The sequence below is a fragment of the Myiozetetes cayanensis genome, unplaced genomic scaffold, assembly GCF_022539395.1.
Source record: "Myiozetetes cayanensis isolate MyiCay16 unplaced genomic scaffold, myiCay2020 scf2-11, whole genome shotgun sequence".
NCBI classification, from domain to species: Eukaryota; Metazoa; Chordata; class Aves; order Passeriformes; family Tyrannidae; genus Myiozetetes; species Myiozetetes cayanensis.
The window spans coordinates 20110580-20137144 of record NW_026087411.1 but is presented as its reverse complement, the minus strand read 5'-3'; the positions used below and the strand labels follow the sequence as shown (position 1 = coordinate 20137144).

The window sequence follows — 26565 nt, the reverse complement described above, 5'->3', positions numbered from 1 at the left end:
CACATAGTAAGAATGCTCATGATGACATAGAATAAAAATACCCTTGTTAAGAAGCTTTCAAATGCAGGACATCTAAAACTGCTAATTCATCAGCCAGCACTGCATTTACCTTATAGAAAGTGTAAGTACAGGATGAAAGAGAAAATGTTTCTGATGTCTATAGGTTAAGTGGTAAGTTTGCATGTATTAGCATCTCTGCACTTGCAGCTTTTTGCACTTAAATGAATGGTCTTTAAGGTCAAATCTCTTACAGTTCATGAATCAGTTTGAGATAAGACACATGTATTTAAAACTTTCCAGTTTCCAGTGTAAAGTCACCACTGATTCTACTGACATTAGATAGGCACCCTGACATAGGACTTAGGCCAAAGTGACAGCCTGCAAAATTGTCACAATTCATTAAAGCATTTTTAGCAAGTTACTCTTTTGTCATCTATTGCACTGTTGTCCTTCTATAGCAATGCTGTTGGGAGTTCCTTAAAAGATGCAGTCATATATAACTTAGTGTTTGTGACTAAATCAGTATTGGCTTACTTTATGGAAATACAGGTTCTTGCTTATGGTGTAACTTTGAAATCCAAGAGAGAACTAAAGGTCATCTTTTGAATCCTTCATCCCTAATGTCTTGTTTCTCCTGGGTAGTAGAGAAGGCAATCTTCAGCAAGGTTGTGATTAGAGCTGCAGTTTCTGTTAGTGAAATATAAGTACCTCTTTCAAAAATGGAGAATTGCATCTAAAAAAAAGTACAACTAGGTAGTTCTTTAATTTGGTGTGAAAATGCGGACTTGTGTTTTAGCAAAACTCTTTATGACAACTGCAAAGTGAGATTGCTACTGTATGTGACAGGTGTAGGTAGAAAACTTGATGCTGTGAAATTACACTAAGGTGTGATCTGCAGGGTACTGCTCAGCTGAATTACCCACGTTTTTATGAGGTTCTAGAAGAATGCAAGATTTTTATAATATGAAAAACTTCAATTTTATTTACCCTTGTAAAGATTATTTAAAGAGTTTTTTAATCTCAAAAAAAGATATGTAACAATTCTTCAATTAATGATTTTGTAAAAACTCTACCACAGCTTTAAAATGCTGGTTTGGTTTTGCTTTGTTTTCTTAATTGATGTAAGTCTGTATTCTATATTCAAACACCCAAGCACATGCAGAAAATTGGCTTGTGTATGTTACAGGCACTGGCCAAATGAGAGAGCATGGAGCAGAGAATTCAAACCAAGCCATCTCACTATTCTGGGGTTTAAGAAAAACCTGTCAACATCAGGCATATGTATAATCTCCATGATCTCCTCCTTCTTCTTCCAACACTCAAGAAAATACAATCTTGTTCATGCAAGTTTCCTTATGAAGCTGTTTCTGTATTAACTAAATCACAACATTAGTGTTTCAATGCAAGAGATGTGACATGTGATCTTGCACCATGTCTCATCAGACCAGAGTAACTGGAAGCAGTGGCAAGTGGAAGTGACAGCCCCTGCCAAACCACAGAAATACAGTAGTTATAATCCAGTAACAAGGACAATAATGCATGCCATGCTTGTTAGTCCTTTTTTTTTTTTTTTTTTTTTTTTTAAACTTTTTACCTCTGTTTTGACACAGAGTAGAAGTGGTATTAAATGCTAACTGTGCCAGAGTAAAGTCTGATTTTGATATAATTTGAGAAGCCTGATTTTCAGAATGATGACTAATTCTGCCCTCAAGTTTTGTGCTTTCATTGTCATCGCTCTGGACTGTCACTGATATTTAACAGGCCTAACAATTCTATTTACACTGGGAAGGGCAACTGATATGATAGCATCCCATGTCACAGCACCTCATAAAGTCACTGTGTTATGATAAACGCATGCAACGTGATCTTTGTTGTGACTGTAAACCAATTACATCCAGACAAATGATTAAAAAAGAAAAAAGTCTTGGGGTTATGCTTGATTTTGGGGAGTAAAAACCAAAACAAATTAGTTTCTTATAGGTTTAGGTAACTGCAGTGGCACTCTTACCAGCCTGCAGTGCCTTTGTGAAAGAAGGTAACAGACTGGAGGGAAATGAGGAAAAAAAGACAAAATTAAGTAGCTTTATGTAAGTACATCGTGTCTCAATTAAGAAAGTGAAGCCAAGTGGGGCAGAGATACTGAATAGGAGTAAAGAACCTCCTGGTTTTAGCAACTCAGAGGAAAAAAAATGGTTTGTAGTTAATTTGGGATATTATGAAATCATTATGCCATAAACACTGCTATTGTTTGTACTGTTGGAGTACCCAGAAACCCTATTAATAAATAACTAATTAATTAGCTCATTAATGAGCCATTTTCTGCCATGCATAAGGATGAGTATTAGTGTTTTTGAGACTTTTTTCTATTTTAAGTATGATAGAAGACAACAAATAAATGGGACATGAAGCTGTAGTCTCAGTTCCCAGCTGTCAACTTTAGGTTTGAATTTTGTAGGCAAGTTGCTTGAAATGCTCCAAACATCTCTTGATGACAGCAAAGATGGTAAAATAAGTTTTGGCAAATCTTGTAGATGACATGTCAAAACAGATTCTCGTTTGCTGTCCTTTTAGAAAGTATTGATTTTATTGTCTGTGTGCATCACTGTAAAGGAGAATTATCTGAAGAGAATATGAAGAAGATGGTTATGCAAAGGCTCTCCTTGAGAGGAAGGTCAGTACTGGAGAAGTAAGTTGGCTATCTCAAGCTGTTTAGTGGGTAGGTCAGAAATGGTGGTTTCAAACACAGGTATGGTTCACACCATAAGGAATTTCAGCTGTGGAAGCCAACAGCTGCATTCTGACTGTGGTTTTGATACTTGCAATAACAACAAAAAAGGCATTCCAAGAGTTATGCTAAAAGAATAACCTGTTTGATGGCAAATTCATCAAATGTGGGATCACATTCATCACTCCAATGAAAGGAAACTTGTGATTCAGAGGTGAGCTGATGAAAGGAAAACTGTGTGATGCTGAAAACCATGAAAACAGATTTAATGTAGAGACATTTCTTCTTCATTGTTTACTGAATTTTCTTGTATCAGTGGTGGCATGACTGCCTTTGAAGTCTTGAAACTTTCTCAATATATTTTGAACAAAAAAAATTGTTTACTAACTTTCTGATTTTTTTTTATTTAATTAGACCATACTCTGACCACTGAATGTGCAGCTGCAAAGGATGAAAGGATCCCATTCCAGTCATGAATGCTCTTTTTTTTTCTGTACTGTTTTGATTTTCCAAGCTCAGAAAGGTCAGGGTTATTCAGCTTCCACTTGGCCTCTTTCTCTGAACAAGTAATCCACATTTCAAACACATTACAAAGTCTGGCTCTGATAAGAGGCATTGAAGAGAACAACAGAATTCCAGCACATTAGTCTGACTTGACTGCACCAATTACAGGACAGGCATGAACAAAAGGCAGTAATGCTCTTGGGAAGGAGGCTTCCCCATATGGATGTGTGCTGTGGCTAGCACGTTGTTGACTTCACAGTTCTCTTTGATAAATGATCAAGAACTATTATGTTTCTGTATACAAGCACAAAAGGGGGAATTTACAGAAAAGTGATGTTATCACCTTTTATTGTTGGGATCTAATTACAAGTCAATTACAAAGGCTCTGCTGGACCTATAATATGTGAATGAGACTCCTAGCAGGAAAGGAATGGTTAGGGTTTTAATGAGTATGTTTCACAGTTAGAGGAATTTGAGGGGTGGAGGAGGTTATGAATGTTTCCTGGGACTGCAGTTACAATCTAGCTGCTGAGTGAATACAGTTTTGCTGAAGAATACTAACTGTTCATTGAACTTTTGGCGTCTTCGGCAACCAGAAGGATCTGGTACTCCTGAGCTGGGTCACGTCTCAATGCAGTTATAAGAAATTAACAGACTTGTTTGTTACAAAGATTGTTAAATCTTGTGGGTTTAGTGTAAATAGAGTTCATATAGGAACAGAGACACATATAATAATGGCCAGTCTTCGCGAGCGAAGATCCGGGGAAGGTCTTTACACCTTCCAGCCTGCGCATTGGATTTTTTAGGTGAGACACAGTGTGCGCGGAACTGAGCCCACCCTTTAATCCTAAGGTTCATCTGCCGGGGCCAAGCGAGCTTGGACGGTGGCAGCGAGGTCCTCAGGATGTAGATGGATTGCCTTATAGGGCTAACGAGCTCCACCTGCCTGGGAGTGTCCCTGACCGGGAATCGAACCCGGGCCTCGGCGGTGACAGCGCTGCGCCCTTAACCACTAGACCACCAGGGGCTCCTGAGACACATATCATGTCTATTAATAATGTTAATCTTTTACTAGCATAAAACAGATTCAATGACGTTGAATCTACTTGAGAAAAAAAATAAAAAGGGAAAAGATGTATCTAACTTGCTTAAACCTTCAGTGAAAAAGAAGCAACAAATGTTTAGAGTTAAATTTATGAATATTTTAATTTTTTCCCATAATTTGTTAGGTATTCACTTATGCGAATGGGTTTTTTAAGTATGGAGATACAGTTGTGCTCTAGGGAATTTGTTCAGCTTTCTCTATTATTTAGTAATTTGAATTGGGTATGAGAGCAAGGTTTTTTTTTTACATTAGTAGTTAAACTAGTAAAGCAATAACCTATCATAAAAATGTTATTTTTGCTAATAATAATATCCTAATTCTTTTAAGAGTGTTGTTCAGTTCTTGTTTTACTGTTACAGTATAGAAAGGCTACTTTAAAAGAGAAAATATTGAAACAAGTTAAAAAGGGGAGGAAATGTTCCACAACCAAATTGGCTTTAGAATTATCACCAAATACAAAAAAAAAGGTCTTGGTACATAATTTTTTTTAGTAGACTCCTGTTAGCTTAAGCAGAAAGCAGGTTGTCATATTCTGTTTCTGTTATTAGAATTCCATGTTCTTGGTTATTAATTTCAGCTACTGTTACAGATTTTTTTAAAGCACTCTTTTGGAAGAAGATTCTGCAGCAATTTCAGGTTAAGACATAGTCTGGAGATACTCATATAACTGTAGATCAGTCTACAGCCATTTGTGAAAGAAATGGTGCATGAACAATACAAATTCACAGAGGACCTGTGAAGAGAAAATGACTTTCCTGATGAAAAATGAAAGCAAGGTAGGAGAAATGAGGTTGAGGCATATGAGATCAAACCTTGCTCTCCTAATATATAGAATTCTGTCATTTATTATTAAGGCTCTAAGAACTTGCCAAAATTATTTCTTCATTAGGGTGATATTTGTACTTCAACCCTGTTCTCCCTGTCCCCAAAGAAGTTTAAGTGCCAATTAATTTTTGGGTAGTGCTTCAGCTTTTAAGTCAATTATATCTTTTACTTTTTTTCTGTGTGCAGTATATGGCACTAAAATAATGAATAATAGATGTTATTTGCCTAAAAGCAAAACTGCAGCTGCAGACACAAATACAAAATCAGTGCTATAGTGCTATATTTCTTTTCGCTTTTCTTCTTTTTCTTTTTTTTTTTCTTTTTCCCAGAAAGATTTGAAATGCATTGGTTTTTTTGAGTCAGCTGAGTTACATATGGAGCCAGTCAAATGTGGAGCATGGCCAGCATTCCCAAGAGATGTTTTCAGTCTATTTTCTAGTCAATAAGTTTCACAGGAGAAAAATGACGATAGCATTGATGGTAGTGTCTTCCCTACAGAAAGCAGAGAGGATGGAATATTTCCATGGTGAATTAAAATGCACATATTGCTGAGCAATGAAAACAAATTAAGGCAAATTCAGTATCTTCATTTTAAAAGCAACAGTGAGCTTTAATTGTCATAAATTCAGAACTAATTAAAAACATGTTGACAAAAATTGGACCAACAACTTGTCATTTTCAAATCTAAGTGAGAAGCAAAGTGCTGAGAATAAATTACAGGGTTTGAATTCAGTTCTTAAGTTTAGTGCATTTGCTACGTGTAGCTCAGGCTGTTGGGGGAGAAGACAGTAGAAAGTATCAGAAAATATTATTTTCATATGACTAATATTTTACAGATAAGATCTGGACTTGATGTCTAAGCTTTGAGAACTAGAAATATTTCGCAATGACTGGGTCTAGATGAGTGATTCAGTCCTATTTTAACTCCATGCTGGGTGAGAATTAGGCATGTGCCCTCTCTTGTCCCTCGCAACATGTATGGGGGAAGTAAATCTGGGGACAAGGACTGTAATGTGTAGCTCCAAGAGGTCCAGATGGGTCTCAAGTCTGGATTATTAAGTAAATAGAACCACAAGATGTGCTGTGGCACATAAACTGCCCCCTCAGTATCTTCCCATCTGCTCTTATAATAACTAGTTGTAATGTAATGTAAAAAGAAATACTAAAATCCCCAGAGGTTAACTATTTCAGGGTGAAAAATTATCAAAACCTAGAATCATACAATGGTTTGGGTTGGAAAGGACCTTGAATATCATCTAGTTCCAACCACACTGTCATGGGCCAGGATGCCATCCACTAGACCAGATTGCTCAAAGCCTCATCCAGCCTTGTCTTGAACACTTCCAGGTATGGGACAGCTTGCTCTAATGCCTCTCCACCCTCACAGTAAAGGTATTCTTCCTCATATCTAATATAAAACTCTCTTCTTTCAGTTTAAGACCATTCCCTCTTGTCTTGTCACTATTTGCTTGTGTAAAAAGTCACTCTCCTTGTTCTTTTATAAGTCCTCTTTAGGTACTGGGAGGTCCTATAACATCTCCCTGAAACCTTCTTTCTAACATACCTTTATATGCCAGTTAAATTGACATGGCTTTTTTGAATGTAAGAATTATTCAGAATAAATCCCTTATTCCAGGGAATAGAGTGGATAAATCTTCTACTTTGCATCTTTAAAATATGAACATATAAATATTTTTTTATGCAAGGTTGTGCGACAAGAAGGACTGGAATGTCCTAGCAGTTGGTATTTCACATCTGTCTGCTCAGCAAGAAGACATATCCACTCTAATGTGTTGAAGCAAGCTCTTCATTAATGTGCACATACTTAAAACATGACACAGGTGCCACAGGGTGACTGGCTGCAAAATTCAGAAGATTTTACTTAGGTGAGGTGACATGTTTGTGCGTCACAGTATACTGCAAGCACTGGACACTACTGCTGTACAAATCTCAAAGATATTGAAACTAGGACCAAAAATACAAAGGATTGTTTAAAATATAGGCTAAAATGAGCTTCCTTTCATCTCTACACAACTTCAGTGAAAGGCTATGACAATATACTAGATGTCTTTTAAAATACAATCCTAAAATAATTAATGGAATGCCCTAGGGTCCGTCCTAATTCAGGGTGTAAATTTGCAAGACCTGTATGTGAAGTGCAGTGACTGATAGGATGTAATGCAGAAGCATATGATTATTTTGCTTTTTTAAAGAACTCTGTGACAAGTGTGGGATTTTGTTCTCTGAGCCAATTACTTGTTTATAACTGAAATTACCTGAGTGACTTTGCAAGCTTTGGCATCCTGTAGTGAGTCGTTCGGAAAATGAATGAGAACTATTTATACAGCTAGTAGAAAGGCAGAGAAATAAAAGGATGTGTAGTGAAGGACAGAGTGAAGTTGTTCATGCTTTCTTTGCTGTTTAATGGTCTAGGTAAATTTCAGAGTAAATGTAAGTGTCTAACCAAATTTCATCCTGTCTTACTTCCAAGAGGCTGAATTGCTTAGCTACTGACCTGAATGGAGTAGAATAATACAATATATCAGCAAAAAGGAATGGTTAAGAACATTAAGATAGCGGTTATGCTGAATTTCACAACCCCATGTGAAGAATGGCCTCCCTAGCCCTAGGAATGCCAATGGAAGTTTGGGGTCTGACTCTTGAGAATTCCAACTATGATACTGTTCAATAAATTATTTGTCAGTTATACCTGATATAAGGATCTACTAAGACTCAGGTACACCTTACAAGGTAAAATTAGAAGTATGTGGGGTTTTTTTGAGATGATACAGCTGACAAAAGAAAAATTCATCTCTCTTTTCTGTGAGTATATAATATGAAATTTGTTACTTGTTTCCAGGATGATTCATTTATTTTTTGAACAGTAGTCTCACAGAATGAATTTTATTTTGCATTCCTCTCTCTTCTAATCGGTTCAGATCACTGATTGAAAAGTATTAAGCTCATACCCAAATAGTCCAATTTGAGACTCTCTTTATTTAGAATCATATGCGGTCTGTTTAGAATCATATGTAGAATCATTATGCAATAGTTGGTAATCCTCAAGTAATGTAGGCTAGTTATTTATTAACTATGAAACCTATACACTGGGATATGTGCAACAATGCTCAAGCAGGGCTGTATTTTCTCACACACCTAATGACATAGCTGGTTTGGTTTTTTTGTTTGTTTGTTTGTTTTTTACCAACTTGCTGCATCAGGTTGTCAGACTCAGGGGCAAGAAATGAGTTGCTTCATTTGAGGTATAATGAATACTTTTCTTATGTCATTTTTTTTCATGACAACAAAATACTTAGCTGAGAAAATTTAGTATAGCAGGGTTTATACAATAACATGTTTTCCAGTATTCTCTTAAGCAAGTTGGAGTACCTGACTTTTAATTAACGAGCCTCTCTGTGGTGCACCTTACTGCGGAAATAACAAAGACATATACTTTTAACATTTGTTCATAGTAATTACCATTGAATTTCCTAGCTTTGTGTATTTAAAATAACCATAAAAGATTTTCCAATACGTCTTACTGAATGTATTTTTTATATACTATAAAGGACTTTAGCAGCAAGTCCTTGGTGACTTTTTGTTCAGTTACCATGGTAACTTTAAACTCTTCTTTAGCCGTGTAAAAAGTATCTTTTTTGGTTTTGTATTTTTTTTCCACTACCAAGAAAAAACATGTTTGGTTTTGAGCCAGAAGCAAAAACAGCCATAGTTTAGCAGATAAACTTGTATATTTAAAAAGGCTATTTTAAAATTATTTGAATGTTGTGGGGTTTTGGTTTTTTGTTTTTGTTTTTTTTTTTTTTTAATAAGATATCTAAAGAATTACTGTAATATAGAGGAAGCAACTGATTTAAAGAAAATATGTTAAGAAAGTGTTCCCTAGTTAGGAAATATGTATAAATATATATTTATATTTTTATATATATTCATATATATACAAACGGGAGTTATATTGCATTCACAGAATACATTACTACTGTAAAGGTTCTGTAAATTTCAAATGTTATCCTTGTAGTATGATCCAGTTCAGACCTTGAAGAATCTAAGGAAAAAAAAGAAAAAAAAAAAAAACCAACCAGGTTTGTGTTAGAGCTGTGTTTTAATAAGACTCTTATTTTCATGTGAGTGATATGTAGCCTCTATTCTGAACAGATTCTTAGGAGTAAGACTTAAGTAGAAAGATGTAAGAATCCTTTGAATGTGAGGTCTTACTGGGGGAAAATGGTTATTGTAAAGCAGGAAACAAATATTTGTGTGAGCACATTGCTTAAAAATAATACAGAATTGAGCTATTCATGGTCTTTAATATTAGGCTTATTTATTTTCATCAACTTGAGAAAATACTGATAGAAGAATTCCTTTATAGTTTATGGGTTTTGTTCAGAATATAAAGATTTATATCTGGTAATTATGGAATTGTCTTTGTGATGGTTATCAAGACAGTGTGATAGTAAGCAATTAAAATGTATAATCAGAAATGAGCACGTAACAAAATCTCTGTCTTGGCAGTATAAAGCCTGAAAACTTTCATTAATTCCTGCTTGCTTTTATTATATTAAACATTTTTTTAACTTTCCCTTGATGAAAGTCACATTGCTTCTAATTACAACACAGGTGCTTTTGTGATACTTATTAAAGAAAATACTCTGATGTAGCAAACCAAGAAAAAATAAGATTATGTAAACCATTTCCAACTCCATTGCTTAAAAAGTGTTTGTGTAGTCAGCAAAGTTCCACTGGTTTTACCAATGTCTGGAAAGTTTGCTCCATCAAGTTTCTTTGCCCTTTTTTTATCTTCTAAACCTTTTAAAATTTGGACATAAAACTGAGGCTAGGAATTTGAAGTGAGGGATAACGGATCAGAAACACTTGTAATGTCTATTAGGGAAAAGGTCAAACCTTAATTTTCAGTGACTGGTATTTCTTCCAATGCTGGTCCTTTAAATCATCAAGATGGGGGAAATTTCTTTAATCATAAGCCATCTTTATTCCAAATGCACTATTTTGGAATTGGATATTCTTGTTCTAAAACAGTGTGGGCAGTGCCTAATCCTGTCGTGCTGTTTAAAAAAAAAAAAAAAAAAAGTTGTTGGCTGTTTTTTCTTTTCCACAAATATTATCCCATGATGGTATAAATCTGCATAAGATGGGGAGTCCTAACAAGTATAATAAAGATATAGTTGCATTTTTTTAGCTAATACATACCGTTGTTGCTTCAAAGGCTGGAATGATAATGTCTGGCTTAGACATAAGCTTTTGTTCCTACAAGCAACTACAATTTCAGATTTTTTCCTCAACTAGTTGAGGAAAAAGCCCCCAAATTAGGACTAAGTTTTAAAAATCTTTTTACTGCATAACCATTACACTGCCTAAATATTTGTAGACAAAATACTTAGATGCAGCTAATGCCTACATCTCACTTCAGAGTAGATTGTATTAGCTTCTGGGATGTAATAAATCCACTGGGCCCAGTGCTTGAATTAACATAATAATTAAAGTTTCAGCACATTGTTGTAGGTCACAGTAAGAAAATGTTTAATCTTTCTGCATTCATCTGTGTACATTCAAGGCATTGGGAGGTCCACAGAGACTGAATTAAATTTAAGTGTATCAGAAATGAGCAGGGTGTTTTAAGAAAAATGTGAAAAAAGATTTAGCTTTGTTGGGAGATGTTCATAATTGGTTTTGTTCTAACAATAAAAGATACAGCAAAAATTGGGTCACTACTCAAGTTACAGCTCATTTGATGAGAGAAAGCTGTGAGTGTATAGGAGCCAAAACAGAATTATCCTGCATCTGCCCATTTGAGGATTTGGGGTTTGTTTGGTTCATAGATCATTGTCTATGGTCAGCTGTGACTATGGGAACAAACATACAAAGTGCTGCACTGGAATGAGTAAGCACAGGGTCTGGTAGGTCAGGTGAAAGTTACTCTGCTGTAGGAAGGTGGTACTCTACAAAATTACTGGAGTGTTAAGAAAATGAAAGCATGCTTTCCCAGACATAATGCCCGGCTTGAAAAGTTGATGGCATTAAGAGGAAAATTTAATGTCCTTTTATGCATCTTGAGAGAAGCCAAGGAATATTAAAAGTTATCTTGTTCTAGCACTGCTCACTTACCAGGGAGAAATATCTAGATACCGATTATTGTATCATCAGAAATAGGTCAAGATGCAGCTTGTCTTGAAACTGATTTAGAAATCCATGGCAAATTCCTGAGTTTCAATAGAATTTTTAGCTGCAGTTTTCCTTTCTTCTGAAACAGTTCTTTGCTATTAGGGGGTAAATGGATTTAGTCATTTAATGGGTCATTTGCTATGATAGCCATCCAGTCAACAAAAGAACCTCAACAAGATGAAGATGGGTGAAGAAAAGTTCTCTGTATTCTGAGAAGCCAGTGCAGGCTGCTATTCGGCTTTTGTTTGTGCTTGCACAAAGAGGCTCAAAAGGTGGAAGATTAGGATAGAATATAAAAACGGGGAGCCTGAAGCTGCCCAAATCAGTCTGTGTTTCTTGTATGGGAGCATGGAAAAGTTGCTTATTAACCCAGTATTGGGGGAGTAGGGAAATAAATGAGAGGCGTGTAGCAGGAAAAACGAGCTGCAGGAGCTGCCCTTGGATACATCAAACATTCATATTTTGTGGCTCCCAGACTGGTGAATGTTGCCTGCTTATGAAATGGAAATACTGTGCATATTGTTTCCATAGCCCCAGACTAACGTAGAAACAAATAATCCTTGAATAATAAAATAATTAAATTATAATGCAGTTAAATTGTGTTTTACCTCTAAATTTGAGTTTAGGAATTCAATAAAAATTAACTCGGCTAGAAGAGAATTAAGAAAGAATGGACTACAAATTTCTTGTTTAATGACAATTAAGCAGAATTCCTAATGATGCCCATACCTTTAATTTTAAAGTACTTACAACTGTACTACTGTCTCATTTGAATTCTGAAATATAATATTATCTCAGCAATGTACCGATGCATGGAATTCTAATATGCTATAAGCACAGCTTCCTATTAGTTCTGAAACTGAATGCTATAGGGCTTGCAATCAAAACTCTTAGGAAATCTGTAGGAAGTAGGAACCTTGGGGAGAAATACAGATAACAATTACAGAATGATTTCTTGACAGATGCAGTAATTCCCTTTCTTCCCTGAAAGTTCATAAAGGTTTAAATAATTTCATGAACTAAATAACTGACCTGATGTTTCTGTGATGAATGCTAGTGTATTTTGTCAAGAACTCAATTTTAATTAATTTGAAGGTATCCAGAGTAGTAATCAAATGGCTTTAGAAGTCTAATGACGTGTACTCAGAATCAAACATCTTGTGTATTGTGTAAAGGGCTTTACTTATTCTCAGGGTGCTACAAAATGAAGAGGAACTTTAGAAAAGCAAAACTATATTCAGCAATACAAAGAAAACACTGGGGTTGTAGAAGAAGGTTGAATTATTAGCTTATGGAACTCACAGTGCAAACATTTTCTGTATATTGATCCTGTCACTCTGGTTACTGCACCATGGCATTTTCCTAATGTAATAAATGTAAAGCCTAACCAGCCTCTGGAGCTCTATGTCTAAACAGCTGATGGATAATTACAGGAGACCTATGAGGCACAGGTGGAGGGGGAAAAGTGGAGGCTGCTAGTAAGAGCATTTGTGTTCAAATTATGATTTGAAGCAAAATTTTAGTTACTTTCTACTGTAAGGGAAAAAAAAAAATCTTTTTTTCTCTGAGGGAAAGGAAGGGTTTTATTACACTGAGAGTTTGCATAGATTTTTTTTCTACTCTGCAGTATATGTGTTTTAATAATCAGTCCAGTTATACTCCTTGCTCCTGACTCCTGTGTAGTTTTGTGTGGGACCAACAGTCATGCTCAAGCTGTGAAGGAGGAACCAGCCTGTGGCTCCTGCTGTTGTTGACACAGGCTTCAGTCTTAAATTTGTTTTCCTCATTGGTTGGGAGATGGAAATTTGTAGAATATAGATGTCAGTTGCCAAAACATTTAGTTCAAGGATATAGACTCCATTGCTTCTTTCCCTGCCCCCTCCAGTCGACAGCTTAATGCAGTACCAGAAGCTGCGGTGAGCCCAGTCTTCATGCTTTGATATGTAGAGAAACTTTAAACCCTGAATGCAGATTAGATTATTCAAAAAGGAAAGGGAGCAAAACCTGAAATTTTTTTAATATGTTTCTTGGTAGAGTATCTCACCTTTTATCTTTTGATTATCCTTTGTTAAATTACTTTCACTTGTGTTTTTTTATGTAAGTGTTCTTTGTATGATTACAGTCTTGTTTTTTCTTCATATCTGTAGGCCATGAGGCTGTAAATAATACTAAGCTCCTATGCAGTGATAATAAATATTGAAATAAGTTAAGCAGTTATTTTATACAGGTTCCTGAAGGAGCGAAATTACTTCTTAATATGTAATGTTTCTAAAATGAGTCAGTATCTCTGACAGTGTCACTCTTTCTATCTACACCTTTTTTCTACCCTTTCCATAACCTGAGAAATAAGTTCTTAAGTTTTATGTTAGATGCGTGCAGTGATGCAAATATGTCAAATTATCTATGACACTGTAAGTATCTCACCTTCTTAGACATATTTATTGCATAAAGAACAGGGTAAAGTACCAGTGGTGCGAATATGCTGTCTTCAGTGGAATTTACCAGCAGATATCTTGGCCCTGACATGACAGGAAATCTTTCCTGTAAAATATCAATACAGCACTAGAGTCCAATTATTTTTATACTCTGCTAATCTTCTTTTGCTTTTACAGTGTTCCTGCAGGCTTCTATAAAAAGACTATTGGTAATCTCAGTAGGGAGGCCTCCTTATCAAGCAGTTTCAAAGATTTATGACTTCTGAAAAAATAAGGATCAGGAGGTAATACTGAATTAATGAAGAAGGAGCTAGTCAATCTTCAGGAAACTAAATGTGTAGCATATATAATACTGATTATTTTACCACTTGCAGAAGTTTTCTTGGATTTTCTCAGATTTAAAAATAAGACTTCGTGATAGTTAGAAATCTTTTATATTTTTGCAATACATGCCTGAAAGGTCATTTAAAGATAAATCTAGACATAGCTCTCTTTATATATTCATAGTTAAAAATAAATCAGTGCACATTGTTAAATACGACTTTAAAACTATGATCAGGCCAAGAAACCTGCTTATCACTCTCTGAAAGTCTCATTTGAAAGAAAAATTGGTATCAATAGCAGGTCTTGAAAGCCTGAGTTTCTTATAGCTTCCTGATAGTATGTTAGAACATTATTAAATTCTGTTGAAGAGTGCATGCTGTCAAGTCCTGGTATGTACTGAAAAGAATAAGAAATTCTGTGGAGGAGGACACGAGGGTCCTGGCAGACAATGAGCTGTCCAGAAACCATCAGTGCATCCTTGTGGCCAAGAAGGCCAGTGGGATCCTGGTGTGCATTAGGAAGAGCATTGCCAGCAGATTGAGGGAGGTGATCCTGCACCTCTGCTCAGCCCTGGTAAGGCCACATTTGGAATGCTGTGTCCAGTTCTGGGCTCCACAGTACAAGACATGGAACTCCTGGAGCATAACCAGCAGACAGCTAAGTTGGTCAAGGGTGTGAAGAATCTTTCGTATGAGGAAAGGCTGAGGGAGCTGGGCCTGTTCAGCCTTGAGAAAAGAGATTGAGGGGGGACCTTATTAATGTGTATAAATATCCAAAGGGTGGGTGTCAAGAGAATGGAAACAGGCTCTGCTTGATGGGGCCAACCTACAGACCAAGAGGCAACAGGAAGAAACTGATGCACAGGAGGTTCCACCTGAATATGAGGAAGAACTTCTTTACTGTCCGGGTGACTGTGCACTGGAACAAATTGGCCAGAGAGATTGTGGAGTCTCCCTCACTGGAGATACTCAAGAACTATCTGGGCACAATCCTGTGCAATGTGCTCTGAGATGACCCTGCTTGAGCAGGGAGGTTGAGCAGATGACTCATTGTGGTCCCTTCCAACCCGACCGATTCTTTAAGTGGTAGTAAGAATTATCTTGTTTCATATAGGTAAACTTACAGGTGTTACTTGAAACTTGTTAATGTATCCGTTGAGTTTCTTTACATTGTCTCCTCCTTTATCATGTTATGGGGGTAAGCACTAAAGCATTTATTTCAGCCACTCTTTTTTCCTAAAACTCATCACTATGTAGCTGCCACTCCTCCTTTATAACTAAATGTCAGTTTCATTGGTAGATATCTGTGCTTATTGGCAAAAAAACTTTGTTTGCATACTTTGCAGTCAGATAAACCCAGATTTTGAGACTGCCACTTGTGAAATTACCATCTGAATATCTATGGTTGTTATTTACACAAAACCCTGGTGTTATATTCTCCAGACACAGGCTTTGCTAACATGTGCAGTGCTCTTTACCAAGCAACTCCCATCTTCTGAAATATTATGACCTAAATTTTGATGGAGGGTATGGAGAAGAAGGGTTGTGAATCCTGTCAAATCATTACAAAAATAATTGTAGTTCTGCTTTTTTAGTTATTATCCTGGAAAGTGAGTGTTAATTTAAGAATCAACAATAATGCCAGACAGGAAAAAAAATAGCTACAATACATCTGTGTATGATATCATCTCTCAGACTTCTATAGATTTCATGAGGCTTTAGTATCTTTCCCAGAATAAAAGGTGTTAAAATAGTTTTAATTCAGTTTGCCTTTCCTCACATTCTTATGAGAAATGTCCCAACTTCTATATTTTTTTATCTTACTGCTGCACAAAAAATACTAATACAACTGTGTGGGTTTTTATTATTAGGGCTTATTCTGATCTTCAGATTTGATTGAGGATTTTCATTTGCTGCTGATTAGTGAGAACATTGACCAGCATACAGCTTAGCCTACCTTTGCCTCTCAGCAGGAATTGCAGTGCAATAAGAAAGGTCTCTGAAGAAGAAAAATTAAGATACAGGGAAGAGGGGTGTGGAAGGTAGCATTGAAAAAACAGAGAAAAAAAAAAGTAATAGGTCAAACTGTTTCTAGCCTTAAGAGATTCTCATAACCATCAGGGTTTTATGTATGTTGTAAAGTCTTTTGAGTGTTTCATCTGAATTTTTAAGTAATCATTTCATGATTATGTACTAGTGCTCTGGATTTGCCCTTGAATGTTTCTTACAATATATGTGCAGGTGGTTGCAGTTCTGTGTGAATACCTATGGATGTTTTTCTCTGTAAAGTATAGACTGTTCAGCTGTCTGTATGTCCATGACCTTGACAGGAATTCCTGTTGTACAAATAGTTACTAATAATTTTTAATTTACCCCCATTTTAAAATACCTGTATTTTTTTTCTTTTAACTCTATATAGTTGATTCTTTTCGGAGAAGAATGTTGTCTGTTCTTAGCCCAGTTCACTAAAGGTCTGTGCTATGCTCATCACTTAAATTTTATGTTGTTCTTAGTGGTTTGTCCATCAGCTACCTTCATAAAGAGAGAATATTATTACTCATTGTAGTGATAATTAATCAATTTAACATTTGGAGGAGGGTTATCCAAATTTTTACTGAAGTTCATTATATATTGGGGTTTAATACCAAATATTCAAACCAAATTAAAATGGCAATATTCTTTTGCTCGCTAAATGAGAAATTCTTCTATCTTTGACCTCTTTTGGAAGAAAAAAACCTGTTTAATAAAATTTTACAATATTTATATTGAATTTCTTATAACTCTTACTTTAGTTTTTGGTATCAGCCTTTCTGATCCCGTAGCTCATTTGGACACTTGACCACTGATGGTGGCTGAAGGTAGTTCTGAGGTGTCAAAAGAAATATCAAATACACCAAAAGGAGGCATGTTGGTCCTGTTGTTACTTCTCATATTCAGACTTATGTTAAAGAATACAGTCTTGTCTGAATTATTATCCATGTGACAGTGAATTAAGATGATAAACCATTTCTGACTCATGGTCTGCCTGTCTTTGAAAGTTTTGAGGTTCTTATATATCCAGAATTTAATCAGTAGAAAAATTTCTTTTACTGTTTGTAGCTGACACAGTAATTCTTTTATTTGAAGAGAAAGGGTTGCAGTAGGGTGTTAGGAATTGCTTGCTTATATAAAATATTTCTAGTGTAGCAATAGACCATTAGCACATTTCAACTCATTATTTTAAACAGTAGATTCCTTCAGTTAAGACTTCAGCTTCTCAGGTCTCGTTTGTTGCTCTGGGTTCTTTCATAGAATGTGTTCCTCACATACTCAGTAGCTTGGAAAGATATTTCTTTGTTTTACTGGTGAAAAAACTCTCTTTATTAGATGATAGTATCCTCAACAGGATGGAAGATATGATAAAACAATTGTTTTCATATTTAATTTCCCATGTTTTTATAGGAAGACTGAAAATTATAAATAACTTCTTCCAAACATGTTTTGAAGACTAACTTAAAGATTCAACAGACTTTTCCCCAATGTTTATATGTAGACATTCCTTCTATGATACAATCTGAGGCACAGATTGGGGAAAAAAAAAAGTGACAGGTGTGTCACTTCTTTATCCTCCAGAAACTGTTTGTTCTGTTTTACTTTTTTCAAAACCATGCTGTAGTTCTTATTATTGAGGCAAATGTTACATATTCCTGTAGTACCTCTCTGATACAAGTGCAAAATTGGTTTTAAAACAGGGGCTCATCATGCATATAATACCATTTCAGTGACATTCCCTATGCATCTCTGGAAAACTTATTGTTGCAAAGGGTTTCTTTTAACAGGAGGTAATTAGGACTAGAAAATTGGTTGTTGTTTTTTATCACATCCAAACCCCAGGACGTGCTGAACTAATTCTGTAGTGCTGTGTGGTGCCATAAGAGAGGTATCCAGTTGATGTTTAGGAAGTTTCTTATTAACATTGGAACTGTTCCTTGTTAGAGCATTTAACTAGTTAACTCTTTCTACATATTATGATAAATTCATCTAATGTGTTACTTTCGGGCTGTTTTCTTCCTTATTCTTTCATTTGAAATGTATGTTTAAATATAACACCAACAAAGTCAAAACAATCTTTCTTTCTCTCCTAATGCTCATTTATACTTACAACAATGAAAAATTAATGTGAGTAATTTGGAAAACCCTCAGCAAGTAGTAAGGTGGTACTGCTTTATCCAAGGAGCAGTTCAGGAAATGAATTTTTGTTCAGGATACAGACTGCTTTCAATTTTCACAATAACTGCATTTGGGTTTTGTGCAGCCCTCCCCTATAATAAGCAGGCAGAAGAGAGCTAGCCCAGGATGGGGAGGAAGAATTTTCCTTTCCTGTTTCGCCACTCAAATCACATTCGTTCTAAAACTTGCACTTGCAAAACTTATGTAGTTGCAGACAGTGAAATTAAAACTATTATTTTTACTATTGTAACATCAGTTTTTCTACAACTCTGTGAGCAATCTGATATTGAAAGTCTCAGTGCTTCTGATCCTTTGAAAACTGAAAATCTGTATTTTGCAGTTTATCTGTAGAGTCAATGGGAACCTTGAGGCCTGCGAAAGGCCTCTGATAAGTTCTGCAGCACAATTTTTACCTTGGCAGAAAAGCTGAAGCCTGTATTTATTTCTTGGTATAATCTTACTCTGGTTTCCCAGCATCTAAGGTTGAGTAAAAGCAGTTTTTTCTGTGAATGTAGAAGTGATATGAGTATTTGACATTTTGCAGTTTACTCTTAATTTAATAAGAATGCCTTTAAAATCATGATGTCGAACTTTGGGGTTTTGAGTAAATATATAAAAGGCATTAGCACGAAGATATAAAGTGTAGGACTTTCTAATCTACTTATTAATGATATGACTATTAATTGGAAAAAGGTTTGCTTATTTTCACCTTCTAGCAGTTTAGTATCTAATTTACAGTAAGATGGCATCATTCCTAAAAAGTCCTGCTTGCTTTCCTTTCCCTCCTCAATTGCAAATTTGCTTTTGAAGTGCATACTCTGTGTGATTAAATAAAAGGAACTGAAAATTAGTGAGGAAATTGCATGGTCTAGCCATTTTAGAAATGAATTTAAATTGCTGTTTAGCAGAATGGAGTAATTTATCACTTATCTAGTGTTCCCTGTAAGTCATTTATCATGAGTGGCAACTATCATAATTTTATTCTAATCTGAGATGGTGGGGAGGGATCAGAGGTTCATACTTCCTGTAATTTGCAACTAATTTAGTGATTGTATGTAAAACAAAACAGGAGTAAGAAGAGCTTTTCCAAGTTTCTCCTCCACAACATGGTATTACACATGACTTGTGTCACAACAAGTCATGATATTACACGTGATTTGCATCACTTATGCTGTTGAATTCTTCTCAGGTAGAATTTTACTTTGCACCTCATTTTACTTAAAAGGAGACAAGTTTTATGTTGGATACAAGAAGTGCAGACTTTGGTGCCCAGGATTACCGGTGCATTGTTTTTGAGATAAATCAGATACTGATGGTATATGTCATGAATAGAGACTATGGTGGCCCAAAGCAGTTGGTGGTAACAACTAACCAAAGCTTTACTTCCCTTGTCATCATTTTGAGTGCATCGTTTTCTCCCGGAGAAGGACTTGAATTGGTTCACCAGCTCTCTGCATCTGTGGAATGAATAGGCACTTGTACAGCATTTTTCTGCAAGAGGATTGTTTAAAATAATACTAAGAAGCCCTTGAGAACCAATTCCTGAATCCTTCAGAATAAGTTGCTTATGGTCTTAAATGTTTTGTTCTCATGTTAGGCTAGTCATTATTACCTCATAATGGACTTATTCCCTAATAAAGGAAGTAAGAAGGTAGTGTAATGTGACTACTAAAAATAAAATGTATTTTAGAATGGTTTCTGGAGCTGGTAACTGCTGTTTTTGTGACAGTGCATCTTCATCTTTCTATAACAATAGTAACTCTTTTCAGACTGAAAATTCCCATTTACAGTGTAGCTGTTTGCTTTTAACAGCCTTGAGTGCAACTTTCCGTATTTGCTGATTTATGTGTAATAAAGACCTGTCTTGTTTCTTACTGAAAGTTTGCTAAATATTGCAACAATAGATTGTGCAAAGAATTTCTGAGTATGCTGACAAATAAGATACTCATGAATAGCAATTTCATTTCCTTTTAGAGAATTTATTCCAGCATTAATTATCCTTTTCAGGGTACACCATATTAATAAGGAAGGGAGATAGAAATTTGTATTTACATGAGGGGAAAAAAGGAGCATAAAAAAAGGAATAAACAGGTAGATATTTCCAAGTTGTGGATTTGTAATCATGAATCTCATTTTTCCTCTGAATTGCTTCCTTAGAATTTTCAGCGAAGGCAAAGAGAATAGTTTATGGAAAGGAAAAAAGACTGAAAAATGAAAGAAAGCATGGAAGATTCTTCTATTAAAAAAATAATTTACAAGAGACAGGAACAGAAAACTGCTAGTATATAACAACAACAGTACTTTTAAAAATTAATTAAACCATAGCTGATAAAGTAGACCATCTGCATTCTCTTTGATTTAATTTCTTAGGCTCTATCATAATTCCATCATTTTTGTTGGTTTCATACTTAAGTCTTAAATTTGTTAAGTAGACAGTAATATTTTGGTTTCTTCTCCTCGTGATTTGTTTGTGTATGCAATCTGGTAAGCTTATTTTATGTAACTGGGAAACTAAAAAAGGTCAAATTCAGGTATAACATTTGGAGAACTACTTGATAGGCTTTATACTTTTTCATCCTAAGATCGAGTGACTGATGTATTAATGGAAGGGTATAGGCTGGCTTCCTAAAAGAACAGTATACTGAGAAACCTTGAGCATGAAGCATCCTGAGATCATTCTAGGTTCAGTGGTGCACACCTTATGCAGTGTTCCCATTGTATGTAATGGCAAGCCATCAGTTTGCTATGATTGCAAAGTTTATTGCAGAAGTAGCAGTTCAGGTTGTTTGGTTTTATTGCATCAGCCATTCTTGTTAATGGTTTTCTCTATGTGCTGTTTTATTGTAGTTTTCCCTAGTTGCTTTACTTTTTCAGAAAGACTTTATAAATAAGATGATGGCATACCGGATAAACGTTTGAATTTTAAATTGTTGTGAAATGGAGCACTAAACAGTACATCTGGGAACATAGTAGACTCTGGTATGGAATAATTTATTTATTCAGTCAACATTTAATGTTTTGAAGACTGTACAGAAGGAACTTGGCTCTTAGAGTATCACTGGTGTCAGCTTATTTCCTCTTTGACAATAATTCTTTTGGCAGACAGATAAATTGACAGCTCTCTACCAGTATAATAAGGGGTTTTTTTTGTCTAATAAGGGGTTTTTTACATGACACGGGTTGTTGCATTTTAGTTAATAAACTCATTTCAAGACTTTTGTTTCCTTCTTTTGTAAAGAAACGTTGCAGCTATCCAGAAACAGATTTTACTATTACTCTCTCTCTGTACGTTTTATTTCTCTTGTCTATGGTCCTATTATTGTTACTACCTAGTAAGATCAGAATGTGTAGTCATATGTATGTGATTTAAATCAAGCATGGACACATGATCACATTATTATGGAATCAGCCAGACCTATTTTATGATGTAATACTACCAGTGAATAGCAAGACATGCTGTAAAGCTTAACATACTGCTTATATAGGATTATAAAATATACTAAGGTCCATGGAAGTATTTCTTCTAGATGTTTCATCAGACTAAGGACTTAAATGAAAGAATATTAAAGTGAATATTAAACCTGTTGTTGGCTTCATTGAACAGGGCAAAGAAACATACCTTTTTGCAGCAACAGGGGCTTTAATAAAACATGCTTTTGTAATTTGGGATTTTAATTGCCATCATACGCAACAATTTACAGTACTCAAAATTCGGAATAAAACCATGTTAAACTCAGTTACTGGTGTTCACATTATCTTGTGCTTTTCTATGCAGGTAATTACATTTTAATCATTAAATGAAGTGCAACACTTCATACTGGCTAGAATGACTGCCGTGCATTTTTAATGTTTTTTCTAAGTGTCATTAAGTCATAATTTGAAAAAATAAACAAACCACCAGCAGTATACACAACTGGTTATTAATGAAGTCTGTTCTTAATTTACTTATAGGATCAACAGAAGTTGTGGTATGAAATGTAGGAATAGACTATGTTTTTAATCTATCCATCCTAAATAATGCAGTCATATCAAGAGTAAAATAGTACATATGCTTGGTATTAAAGAGTTGATACAGGGATGCTTACCAGTATTCTTTAGTGGCTTTTCTGTCCTGTATCAAAACATTTTTACTCATGTGACTCCTGCTGTATGTCTGCTAGAAATGTCTGGATTTCAGTGACAAAACACAATAAAGTTTTGTAACCTAGTTTCCTATTTTTGGTTTTCTTAACCTTTGCTAACCTACACTGAAATAATACAGTGGTAGAACTATGGTTGTTATACCTTCTATCCTCCCATTTCATAGCTGGGTATGGCAAGACAGTGTTGTAGTTACAATGTCTAATTACTTTCCAAATATCAATACCATATTGAGGACAAAGGTTCCTGAGGTTGCATCCAAGTGATCATAAGGGGGAATTTGAATCTTTTGTGGGGAGTGCATTCCTCTAAAGACTGCAGAAATGTGGAGATATTTTATTGGTATCTCCTCTCCCTTCAATAAGTTTCTGTAATACTTGCAGTTTGGCCAAATGAGAATATTGTCATAGAAGATATTTAAATTCATGCCATTGATATGGCATTAATTCAAAGAAGGAAATACTTTTTTTTTTTCCGAGATACTTTCTGTGAAAAGACACTCTGCACTTAATCTCTCTTCAATCATTTGAAACCAGAAGTTTTCAGGATTCATTCTTCTGTAAGACCAGGAAGTGTATTTTCAGCTGTCAGATGCCTGTGGAGAAGTATTGCAGTTCTTCAAAGGTGGGACCTACTGGAAAATGAGATGGCTATCTAGTTGTGTATCCAGGCTGTCTCAGCTGCTCAGTCAAGCCCTGTGACTTTTAGTGTGCCAAAATATTTTTTTCTAACAGTGAAACTTGTCAGAATAAAAGTCAAAGCTCTTTTAACAATTGACATCAAAAGTGAATTTCCTAATATAACAAAAATATTGCTGAATCATTTCAGTGTTCTCAAGCTTAGCTTCCTAAAAGCCATTTACATCAGAAATCTCAATGAGTTTTACAGAAAACAAAGTCACTGGCAGTCCATAATTACCATGACCTTAAATGACATAGGAAAGGAATGGAGCCAGTTTGGATCAGGAATGATGCCATTCAGTCAGGGAGCCCATAGTTGTACAGCTGGCAGTTTAGGAGATGACACTGTCTAGAATTCCCAAAATGGAGGGTTTGCCTGCTGACTCTGCAACACAAGGGCCTCCTGTTGTCAGATCAGAATATCTCCCAGTTATCTGAAGTATGAATGAGACCTACCTGATAAACATTAGAGCTCTGATACACCAGCAATCTACCCTAATAAATTCCTGCTAGGAGGTCTGTATTGTTGTATGGCAAAGAATTCTGAAGAACAAATATGCAAAACTCCTATAACATAAAAATGGCAAATAAAGGACACTTCTAGTTTGGCAGTAAAGCAGAAAAGATAGTTTCATAGGAAAAGTATGCAATGAATGTCTTTATCCACGGTGTTCAGGTTTTTCCATGTATTTGTTTTCCGAAGTAAAATATTATACCAATTTTAGCATTTTTATTTTCAAGTTCAAATTCAGTTTTTAAACAAATCAGTGCTAGTTTGATGTAAATATAGGTAATTTGTTTAAAAATTAAATGTTTCAGTATAACCTAAAACAGTCATTCAACTCCCAATATTTCAGATTCAAGCTTTCTGTACGGTTTTGTTGCTGAAATCAGTGATTAAATAGAACCCCATCTTCATGATTTCTTTCCAGAAATACTTCAAATGTGGTATCATCACTCTGTGAATTTGGGGAAGCTTCAAACATGAGTTAATTTTGATCAGATCACATGTCACAGTGATGGCACAGTAAGGTGAAAGGAATAAATACAGCTTGCCTAAGACTCTTTAAGTGCCTTGCATGAAAATCATTAAACATATCAATCAATGACAGTACTCTGGTGAAATTACTGAGTATCGTGGACTGTATCATTGAAGCTAAAAGGAATGGGAGAGAGTTCAAAAATTAAAAGTAAGTGCTGCAGGATTCATAGTAGTGTTTGAAGAAGAATTATTCAAATTTTACTTGAATGAATTGCTTGCTTCCTCAGGTCCTTATTTAGGAATAATAACTAAAAAAAACAAAACAAAACAAAACATGTATTTAAGCTCCATGGATTTTCATATCTGTGTGAATGATCTGATTTTGCAGAGGTTGTTTACATGGCCTTATATTTATGTGTGCATAAATGTTTTGCACATTGATTCATATATGTCCTTCAGTTCTGTGTGTTATAGTCATTAAATACAAGGGACAAAACTACATATACCGGGTTTCTGTATCTAAGTTTTATCATCTCTCCATTGTAGGTATTCATGCTGTTTTAATATGCCTGTGCAGTAAACATTCACACCAAATAAATTTGCTCTTGAGCATTTATGCTTTTATTAAATATTCATTAAATGAGATGCTGGGTATTCATGCAGTCTGCTGCTTGTAGTGCATTGAAACCCCAGAAAATGCATTGTTTGTGAATTCTTTATGCACAATAAGCCAAAGTGTTCCTTCTCTACTGAAATACATCGGGGTCTAGGATGTGTTGCCATCAATGTAGTGGGGTTCTGCAGGTAAAACTGGTTTGGAAGGTTTAAGCCCTGGAATATGGATACAACCATTCCTGTGTGTCCTTAGTGGGAGCTGCAGTGTCTCTTGATCTGCTGCCCCAGATAGACTAGGAGGGGTTATAAGTGTTTTATTGCTTCTCTTTTGGTAATGTCATAGGTAAAAAACAAAGACTTTTGGACAGCTTGAATAAGCTAATTTTTAACCTCAGTCACTCATGTGGAACCTAACTCATGTGTCAAGTTAACAAAGAGTAACGCGTGCCAAAAAGTTATGCTGGATGAAAGTGGCCTGGTGATACAATACCTGACTTATTTTAACTGCTTTTCTCTTCATGGTAAGCATCAGTGAGAAGACCTCTAAGAATGTAACTTTTGTCCAGAATGGAATTCCGTGTCAGAAAAAAAAAAAAAAAGAAAAGAATCTCAGTACTCTTGTTCTCCTCAAATAGGGAGGGTGGATTTTTCTCACTGTTCAACCACTTGTTACTCATAAGCCCAACTATCTGTTTATTAATTCTGTCCCGGAAAGGTGATTAGGTTTGTCCATGGAGGTACTAGTTGTCTAGATATTATAAGCTTACAGAAGCCTGGTCAGGATGTAGCATATTTTAGAGATATATATTCAGAAATATACACATAACTTCTCCTGCACATTTGTTGTGCATGATGAATGGCCGAGGCAGGAAGCAGTGCATGTGCTGTGTGTGACCTACTGCTTCTTGTAATAGAGGAACATGGCTTAGTCTGAATCTGGAGACTATTTTTGTTGGATTTTGTGTTTAGTGAGATGTGCTGTAAACAGCAGGGAAAAGCATTGTTAAGGGTGCTCGGAGAGGTGATTTTTTTTTTTCTTCTTTTTAAAAAAATTGTTTGTTTACAAAATAGGCCAAGGTAGCAAAATCCAGCTGTGGATTTACTGTAGCAAACTGATTTCTTTTGCTTGGGGTTAGATTCAAGTGAATCTTGCTTTGGGCTGTAAAAAGAGCATATTTGATAAGCAGTCATTTCATTTTTTTTTTTAACAGTAATGTAGTATGATTTGGCTGCTGCCACACAAAAACCCACAAAGAAGGAACAACAAAACACAAAAAAATCTGACCAGAAAACCCAAACTGATAAATAAAAAACAAAAAAAAAAAATCACAAGAATTCTGCAACAAATCTGTGAGAAAGCACTTAAAATAAATACAGACCAATAATATTATTTAAAAGCAAAGCTAAAGTAAAATGCAATCATTGTCTGAAGTCCTATCTGAAGCACTTTGCATTAGTCTGAACTCACTATGGTCTATTAGCTAAAGAGAAACATTGAGAATATCTAGAATCAGTGTTAATGTATAGACTGCTGCAAGGGGTCATAAGCAGATGAACAATGGAAACAAGTATGCCCAGGGACTTTTCAAAAAACCTATGTCCTCACACCTGCTTTTTGCATGCTCAGTCATTTACTGGTCTCTCTTAAATTCACACTGTTATTTTCTTTATCTATATATTTATGCATATGTTTTGGTTTTGTTCTGATGTTATCATAGACTGATGTATGCAGCTCTGTGCTGGAGACAGTTTATTCTCAAGAATGGTGAAATTTGACATTGTCAGGTTTTTATACCTTCATCCTTACACTGCATAAACATCTAT

The 26565-nt window shown here is 35.4% G+C and overlaps 1 protein-coding gene across 29 annotated transcripts in view; it reads left to right on the top strand.

Annotated features, from left to right (window-relative positions):
- Nucleotides 1-26565, top strand: part of NRXN1 (neurexin 1) — a 703850-nt gene that overhangs the window by 208586 nt on the left and 468699 nt on the right. The gene's annotated exons all lie outside the window — the stretch shown is intronic.